Raw genomic sequence first — 9,750 nt, forward strand, 5'->3', positions numbered from 1 at the left:
TGTGATTCTTCCAACATATTATTACAGCAGACTCTTACGTGGTTATAACTAAATCTGAAGATTCTAGTGCTGGAAAATGTTGGATTGTGGCATAATTTGAAATTATTGTTATAATTCACTGTATTTAAAGAAACTTTCAAAAGATTAATGTTTTACAAACTTATTCCAGGCAGTTTCTATGTTAAATCAAAAGCCAAAATTTAAGACAAAACATAGACTTACAAAGGTACAAGATTGCTTTAATATTGTGAAATTTTCAAAGAGAAATTATAATTAATTTTAAAAACTGGTACAATTCAGGACTTTAATATTTCAATATATATGCATATATATAAACTTATATATATATATATATGTATATATAAATTTCCTGAACATACAGGTGAGGGACAAATGAAAAGTTAGCCAAAGAGTTAAGAAGACCTAGAAAATTTAGCCAAAGAGTTAAGAAGACCTAGAAAATTTGTAAGCCATGATGTGACAAGCTCTACTCTAGACGAGCTTAAAAGCTAATGTCATTCCTTTAATGATTTTGGCAATCCCAAGTTACTTCACTTTGCTCTATGATTTTTACAAAGATATTTATTCATATTTTTATATTCAGTTTTCAGATTGAGATAGGCATACATGGATGTTACAGCATAAGGAAATAGAAGAAACATTGCATTCACTACATCATAGGAGATTTATTAAAGTGTTTAATTACCTCTAATTGTTTTAGAATGTAAATTCAGGACATGTTTGATTACAGAAACTTAAAATTTGAGTTTGAGTTTATTCGAGATAGAGTAGATATATATTCCAAATCAAAACTTCAATCAATAATTTGATATGAGTGCTCATGGTAACAATGCATAAACATTTGAAACCAATACTGTCCCAGGAGATTGACATATGCTCATTCAACCACAGGTCAAATAGGAGTGGATAATTTTTAAGATTTTTGTACATCATTAACTTAACACATTATTAATTGTTGGTTTGCCTCCTTTGATACCTTTCATTGGTCCTTTTTCAATACACAATTCCAAGCCCAAGATGTACAGCTGACACAAAAATAAGTATATAAACATAAATCATTATATTTATGAAGTGATCACAAGGGACTTACCTTGTAAATCCTATCATTTTGTGACAATTTTCATTTATAAAAATTTATAATCATTTTGTGTTTGTGTGTATGTGTAGTAGAAGAAATGCTAGATCTTCAAGATTGTTAAATCAACATGTACATTGGTGGAAACCAACAGATTTAAACTCTGTTTACATGTTCCAAATTGGAATAGAAATCATGTCTATCTATCAGTTTCAGAGAGGAACTCAGATTAAATCAGCTACCACACTTTGAATTTCTTAAATAAAAGTTATGTGAATCAGTCAAATATAAGATTAATATTCCGCCTCTTATTTCCTTAGGTCCAATCTATGGCATCTTTGTATTTGTTTAGAAAATGTGGCTACAATCTTCACTGTATCCTTCTCCTTCATTTTCCAAATGAGATCAATAATAAACCTATTGATGTTCCTCCACCACATCTCCCATTTGTGCACTCTGTGATCCCACAGATACTCAGGTTGTCTCTAATTCCCTGAAGGAATAGGAGATAGGCGGGTTATTACAGAGGTCACATTTTGAGAAAGTGGAATTCAGGGCACACCTGACACATTTAATTGGAAGAGGGATACTTCTTCTAAAGAGGGAAAATCAGACAGTGTAGGTGATTACAGGTGCAGGTGAGTCAAGAGTTTTATGATGTTTTATTATATCCAATTTCTCAATTAAGTACAAAAATTGATCATCAGTGTCTACAGCCACGCTACCCCGAACAAGTCCCATTCCATCTGATCTTAGAAGCTAAGCAGGGTTGGACCTGGTTAGTACTTGGATGGGGGACCACCTAGGAAGACCAGGTGCTGTAGGTGTAAAAAATAAAAAAAATAAGGGATTGTAAACTGACAAAGTCCTTGCAATCTGTGAGGTCAACTAAAAAATAAAAAGATAAAATAAAATAAAATAAAACAAAATAAAATTGGTCATCAGTGGAGGGCAAAGTAGAGAGGGAGGCAGCAATAGAACATGCAGGGGAAATAAGATGATATTAACAGTTGTTCTGGCCTATTGGATGTTTTACATGAACAGGTGTAAGTCCGATAAAATATGTGAAACAAACCTTTTTTGTATCTGTTCTTATCCAAATTAGGCAACAAATGCTCTAAAGATCCACTTTGACCAACAGGTGTTCTTTCACATGTACATTCAGTGAACAGAAGGAATAACTGCAGATGATAAAGTTAAGGACTCATGGTAAAAACACATATATGGTTCCTCACTGGTCCTTTTAACAAAAAGCACTAGAGTTAGCAACAGGAAACTATATGACAATTCACTTCTCATACACCTGTCTACTTTGGATCCTAGGTAAATAAGCTAGCAATATCAGATAAATATTATGAATATCAAAATGGCAACTATTAGATTGGAGTACAAAGGGAAAAAAAAAGATACTATATTTCTGGAAAGAAAGAACACCTGATAAGAGTAGAGGGGTAATCTATTTACCAGAATGGTGAACAGTTTTCAGATTAACAATATAGAGACATAGGAATAAGGGATTCTGGAGAAGTCTACTTTGATTAAAAAAAAAAAAAGGAAGCAAGGCTGGAGTCTGATTCTTGTGAAGCTAAGTGTAGGCTCAAGACTAGTCTATGAGGAAGTATGATTTGATGCTAAAACCAATAATGTGGTTGACCTAGAATATTATGTAAAGTTTCCTGTCAAATTATTCATGAAATATGGATATACCTGCATTTTGGTTAACAATTCAATCTTAGTAGATATCAACAAAATAGCTAATTTTATTAAAGAGAAAGTCCAGGATGTGGAAAAATAAAGTGTTATAAATATTTTTTAAAATAATAAAAATAAATTAAAAATACAATCCCTAAGCCTTTCTCTCCTAGGAAAGGTGTAGTATTTGAGACAGATAAAGACTCTAAACTGAGAGTGCAGTTGTATTCCAGGAATATTTAGCAACATTTGCAGATGCTTTTTTGTTGTTGTAACTAGGGTGTGCTACTGGTGTCTTATGAGATTGATGTTACTAAACATCCTACAATGCACAGGACAGCCATCTCACAAAAAAGAATTATCTGGCCCCAAACATCATATTTCCAAGGTTGAGAAACTCTGTTTTAAATAATGGACATGTGGCCACAGTTGCAAAAAGACTGAAGAGTAGGTGGAGGATTTACCATTCCCATGTACTCGGGATTACTCTTGTTGGAGTTATGTTGCATTTTAGGTGTTCTCACATAAATCACTGAGAAATAACCTTGTATGCATTTGGTGTTTTAAGATATTCTTTTTCCTCTTATCTCAAGACCAACAGACTTTTTGGTTATATTGTTGGTCTTTCTCTGGAAATCAATCTGCTCTCTCCCTACAAAATTTTCCCTACTTTACAGCTTGTCTCCTACTTCCAACACAGTTCCACTATCATCTCTTTTTACCTGATTTCACACTTTGTCTCAACTGTTGCACCTTCAGACACTAGCAAATGATTTAGATCCAGACACACCCTTGTACTATGTTCTTGCCATATCCTAAGAAAATTGCAAACATGTGCTCATTATACAGTTGGTATATTTCAGAAAGTATTGTTGGAATAACATATCAATGCTTAACAAAGAACTAATTTGAACTAATGCACACTGACCTATATCATTTTTTCCCCTTCACACTTCAGAGTGTGAGACCATTTGTCAAATGTAGTTTTCATTCATCAGAGAACAAAAAGACCCTGCCACAGATGTCTACCAGCCCTGGAGCATTGCCAAAGGCTGCAGTTGTACAGCCATTTTCCTGGAAACACAAAGGACGATGTGTTTATTTAATTATGTTGTGCTAGAAGCTCACAATATTTAGTTGATTCCAACTCATCTGCATAATAATAATTGCATGGAATCAGTTATAGTGATAAAAACACATTCAGACAAGAGGTATTGTTCTTTCCTCTTGAATCATATATCTCTTTATTCATATACATGCTTTAAATTCAGCATGTGTTTGGATAATCCTCTTTGTGACAGCTTCTGCAGCATCTCTGAACAGAAATAAAAATAAGGAGAGAGCTTGGAACATTTTCTTCCTCTTAGTACATAAAAAATTGAAAATAAAAAGCACTGAAAATTTAAGGATTCAGAAATCCCGATAAATATAAAATCTTTTAAACCACACTATTTCAAATTCTAGATGGAAATAATAATGTAATAATAAATTAGTCTGTAGCATGGGGAGTAGCTGTAGAAAACAAGCTTGTTTTTTTTTCCCCTTACAATATGTCATTGAAAGTACCTCTTCCTGATGAACTGTCCTCATTTTTTTATTGCACAATGTTAGGTTATTTATTGCTCTTTCAAAATGGACCAGTTCTCATCATATATTTTCTGCATATTTTATTATAAATGATAAAATTTGTTTATGTGAGTAAAATAAAAAGGCCTGCATTTTTCATGATGAACTAGTTTTTGGGCAGAGGCATGGTTCCCTTTTCCTTAAAAAAATACCAAATCTGATTGCTTATTTAAATTATATCTCTGCTCAGCTCTAAATTTGTATTATTATCTTTTGACATAAGGCACTGCATCATTTAGCACATGTGCATGTAAGAAGTACTATAAGAGAGAATATTCTATCTGTGGATGAACTCTCCAAATTCCCACATATCAAAATAACTAGGGCAATCTTTCCAAAAGGGTGTGGCTGCATGGGGCATATCTCTTTTTAGGAACATTTTAAAGCTATCAGTTTTTGTGTACAAAGAAAATAAATAATTTGTTCTCAGCATCCCTGTTGGAATTTTCATATGACTTTAAGATTGCAGGATGTTCTGGTTAGATTTGACCTAAATGCTTACTTTCCTTTCTTCACTTACTTTTGCTTACTTTTAAGTTAAATAACTAGGGATGGTAAAGGGATAGTTCAATGGGAGGATCTGTATCCTACTGATGGGAATGAAAAATAAGGCGAAATATGCATACAAAGGTTATAAAGTGGTATGAGATGCCACAAAACCAGTGCTGATGATTTTAAATAAACTACATTTCCATGAAAAAATACTCAATTTGCTCTGAAATGCTCACAAACACAAAAGTCAGTATTACATGGAGGGATTAGAAAATCCCACACAGCAACTATGCAAATGTTCTGTACTCTATGGCAGCACGGTCTAGGCAGGAAGTTCTGAAGAAGGGTTTGATAGCTAATTCCAAAATAGTCCTTCCTAAAGAGGAAGCATATCTCCTTTATCTCACAAAAGACCTTCTTCAATATACCCTACTTCTGATCAAGAAAGGACAGTTCTCAAATTTAGTGGAGATTCACACCTTAACATCCAGATAGCTATGAAAGCAAACCATCTGTTTACTTTAAGTGATTTCCATCAGCCATTCTAGAGTATGACTATCCTACTTTCTTTCATTTCTTTCTAAAAAGACTGGCAAGTTATGTGTCTATTATTTTGAGTATCAAATCTATACAGAATAGCCACAAATATAATTAAAAACAGTAGATTAATACTCAAAATCACGTTGAGAATAGTGATAGCTAAAGTTAAAACAAGCAAACAAATGGCAACAAAATCCATAATGTCCCATCCACTTAAAAGGAAGAATTCAGTGTATGTTTTAGGTTTGGTGTGATTTAGCCCAATCTCTGAGGTATAGACCATAAAGACTACCAGATAGTGAAGAGACAAAGAATGCTTCACTATGGTTTCCTAGCCTGTAGAGCCAGGGTCAGAAAGGTTGGCAGATAAATTTTCAAATCATTTAAATAAACATAATGTATATATTCTTAAACGAAACTAGTGTGTGTATAATTTGCAGACGGAAGAACCAGAAATTACAATAATTAAACTAATTTATCTTAAATATTCTCATTAGCCATGATTTATTTCAACTGGCATGTTTCTCTCAAAGTACAAAATATTCCTTAAAACTACTGAAACAGTGGATAAAGTATGTAGGTTTTTAGACATTGACAAGTTGTGGTTGGCTTTGACAAATAACATGGAAAGGAGAAGCACAGCTGGTTAATTCTTGGTTATAAACAGATATGTCTTAATCAACTTAGATTCTACAAATATTTTTAAGCACATGCGTGTTTTAGTTGATTCTGTCTTTCACAGTGGACCAATGTCTTCAGAAGCTCCTGGTCTAAAGAAGGAGGAGAAATAGGTCCAATAAAAAGATAGGGACAAAGAAAATAGCATTCGACTGTGTCTTGGAAGCTAATGCAAAGCTTCCTGAGTAATTAAGCAGGTTGGGGAAAGAAAGGTAAAGATGAGTGGGCAGGGCACAATGAAGGACACATTGAAAGGTCTTGATGTGAGAGAAAAATATACAATTTTAAGGAATTCAGTAGGCTGAGGTGAATTTACAGACTGTTTTGCTTTCGTTGTTTCTCTCTCTTTAAAAAACTCTTTAAATATAATTTCTTTATCAGAGATATCCATACAGTTTCAGTAATTAGCTCTAACTACAAAGATGTTGTCAAAAACACAGTGGTCAGAATTTTTTATTCAGGTTTTCGAGGTAACATTTGCAAAATCTTTATCATTGTAGATCACTGGCCCCAAAATAGGCACAAGTAAGTATTACCATCCATTCTACCCAATAGATAGGAGTAGGTTATATTTGTATACCTAATAACACCCACCCAATTGTAAGGTTTTCAGTATTTTACATCTATTTCGGTAAAACAAGTTGCTTCTAAGTTCCGAGATGTATATTTATGACTATAAGCTATAAGACTATAAACAAATCATCATCATATTAACCTTACTGCTTCTCCAGATTGATAGAGAGCAGTTATGACTTCACAAAAATTTACATGAGGAATTGCAAATTTTTCTGGTGGTGATGGTAGAAAAATGAATTAGTAATTTGAAGTATTATGTAATATCTTCCATCACCTCACAGTTTGTGTTAGCAGTACCCATACATATGAAGATCTTGATTTCTAACTTTATATTATACCTATAATCAAAAGATAGGAAGTACCAAAATACAGCTTTCGACTTCTCTATTTACTATTATTTTCATTCTACATAAAATTTTCATGCAATACTTGGAAAATCCTCATATCAATTGTTCTGACGTGACCACTGCTTTATCTAAGAAGATCAATTCCCTGCTAAAGATCCTTAAATGTCTCACTTGCTATCAGCTTCACAATACTCAGAATGGGCACCTTTAACCTCATCTCTTGTTAGGCTTCCACCTAATGCTTTAACCATATTGAATTACTTCAGTTTTGCATTACAGCCAGCCCAAGTTCTCATTTCTCACCTGTGCACGTGTACGTGCCTCTAAAAATTGTTTCCTATCCACATTATCCTTTATTGAAACCTTTGACGCATTGTATTTGTTCTTATGTTTGCATATTAGAAGCAGCTCTGTATTTCAAATGCCTAATACTATTTCTAGTCATTAGCAGTTGCTTAATAAATGTCTATCAAATTAATAAGTAAAAACATGCAGATGAACACTGTTTCTCCCTCCTTTTATATGGGCATTTTAAGGTTGCCTTAGGAATGCTGGGGTATTTTTCCTCTGTCTCATATTGAGTTTTTATTCATTTAATTCACGCGTTAGAGAAAATTGATTTTCTTGCCTCACTTCTTAACTCAGCAGTACAGTCTGACAATGCTGAAGCCTAGTGTTCTGTTTATTTGTTTTTCTGTGCTCTGAATGGATTTCATTGGTTTGTTCTGTACTGTTTACTATTATAGTCTGAATTTCAATGAGAGTTTTGAAGTGTCACAAGCTGTGTGTCTGTGTATGTGTGTGTTGCTTGTGAGGGTAGAAAGTTCAAAGTTACTCTTTGTTCTCTATTTTCTTTTACTGGACTACTTTGTGTGCATTACTAGAGATGCATCTTTTTTTTTTACAACAATATCTGAAATTACAGGATAATCCTATAATTCTGGGGAGTTTTACTTACACACTTGGCATCTTGAAATGAGAAAGCAATACCATCAAATATCTGTTAAGTTATTCTGAATAATCTAAAACTATTTTAAAAATTATATCATAAAATGTCTTAATTTTTATTTTAAAATTAACAATTATTATTTCTACGATGATTTGACTGAGTCAAAGAAGTGTTAAAATAATTTTCTAGAGATCAAATTGATAGAGATAAGATACATTTCTTCTGAATCTCAGCCCTGGTTGCTATTCAACTGAACAAAGTAGAATAATTGGAATTTATTAAATTAATTTTTCCAAATAATTTCATAGACATTTACTTGCCTTTTCAAAGAAAACTTTGCTTTTTAAAATGTCTTTACACTGATTCTGTTAGTTCTTTTCCTATAAGTGATTCAAGTTATCCAGAGGAACGGTGATATGACAATGGAAAGAAACCAGCAGAAATAATCTAGGGATATATATTTTTTAGAAAAAGTATAAAGAAATTTAGAGGTAATTAAATGGATAAGGAGGTGAGGCAACATATTACCAGGTAAAAGCACAAATTCCCAGGTCTTTCTCAAGTTCCTCGAAAAAGCATACATCTATTGATGAGTTCACCCACATGAAAGACACTTTCTACTGGATGAGAAGAAGCCCACTCACTTTGGCTTTGCCAAAAGATATTTATACAGTTCTATTCCTGAGTCCTTCCTACACTTAAAGTTCAGCAATGTCTATATAGCAGACACTTAATAATTATCAGTTCACTTTCTTCTCCCCACCTCATTTTCACCTTTTGCAACATTCATTGAATAATTCAAGATGAAACTCTGTCAGGTACCACAAATAAATGCCCTCTAGATTCACCATGATCTATTAACAATATACTTGGGAACAGTGATTAATTAATTCTTAATATACCAACCTATAATTCATTCAGTCCACAGTCTATCATATTGTTTTAAATATATTACAGTATATAATTTGTGTAATGCCTTACAAAAATCCAGATATATTATGTCTACAATGTTTACCCCTTCTGTCATCTTAGTAATGAAAAGCAACAACCACGAAGTAGATGGCAAGATTTATTTTTACTAAATTCATTCAGCTCCTTAAGTAATTCACAAATTATTTTCTTTTGTTTTTAAGTTTTAAATATCAACCATAGGGAAAACAGAGAGAAATGTATAACATAACAATAGAACATTATGTAAGAACACATAATGTAATAGACATGCATTATGGCAGTAACCAATTTCCCCCTAGAAATTTCCCCCTAGATTTTATTGTGACCACTTTCCTTTTTGTAATAGAAACCAACTACTGTTCTCAGATTTAGCAATGCACATAGTTGCCCACTTAAAGACTGTATTTCATAGTTTCTTTATGCTGTATGTGGAGAAAGACTCAATCTTTGCAAATGTAATATGAATAAAAGTGATATGTTCAACCTCCACATCATTTCTTTAAAAGAAAAGTGTCTGCTTTCCACAGCCTCTTTAATTCCCTTCTCATAGGTTAGAGATGGAAGTGCTGCTGATGTGCCAGCTCTAACTGTGCAATTCAGGCAAAAACCCATTTGAATGGTAGAGCTTAAAATGGAAGAAAGGTAGCTTCTCTCTTGACATGGAGGAGAACTGTCTACAGTTCTTCTCCATGTCAAGAGTGTACAGAAAATATGCAGTGTACAGAAAATATGCTGCTACCTTGTTTTTAGCTTCTGAATTCGGAATCTATTTGTCACATGATTAACTTATATATCATAATGTT

At 33.0% G+C, this 9,750-nt stretch overlaps 1 pseudogene; it reads left to right on the forward strand.

Annotated features, from left to right (window-relative positions):
- Window positions 1-1,804: 1,804 nt before the first annotated feature.
- Window positions 1,805-1,923, forward strand: LOC111729793 (annotated as a pseudogene).
- The last annotated feature ends 7,827 nt before the right edge of the window (window positions 1,924-9,750 follow it).

The sequence above is a fragment of the Pteropus vampyrus genome, unplaced genomic scaffold (assembly GCF_000151845.1).
Source record: "Pteropus vampyrus isolate Shadow unplaced genomic scaffold, Pvam_2.0 Scaffold281, whole genome shotgun sequence".
Classification (NCBI taxonomy): domain Eukaryota; kingdom Metazoa; phylum Chordata; class Mammalia; order Chiroptera; family Pteropodidae; genus Pteropus; species Pteropus vampyrus.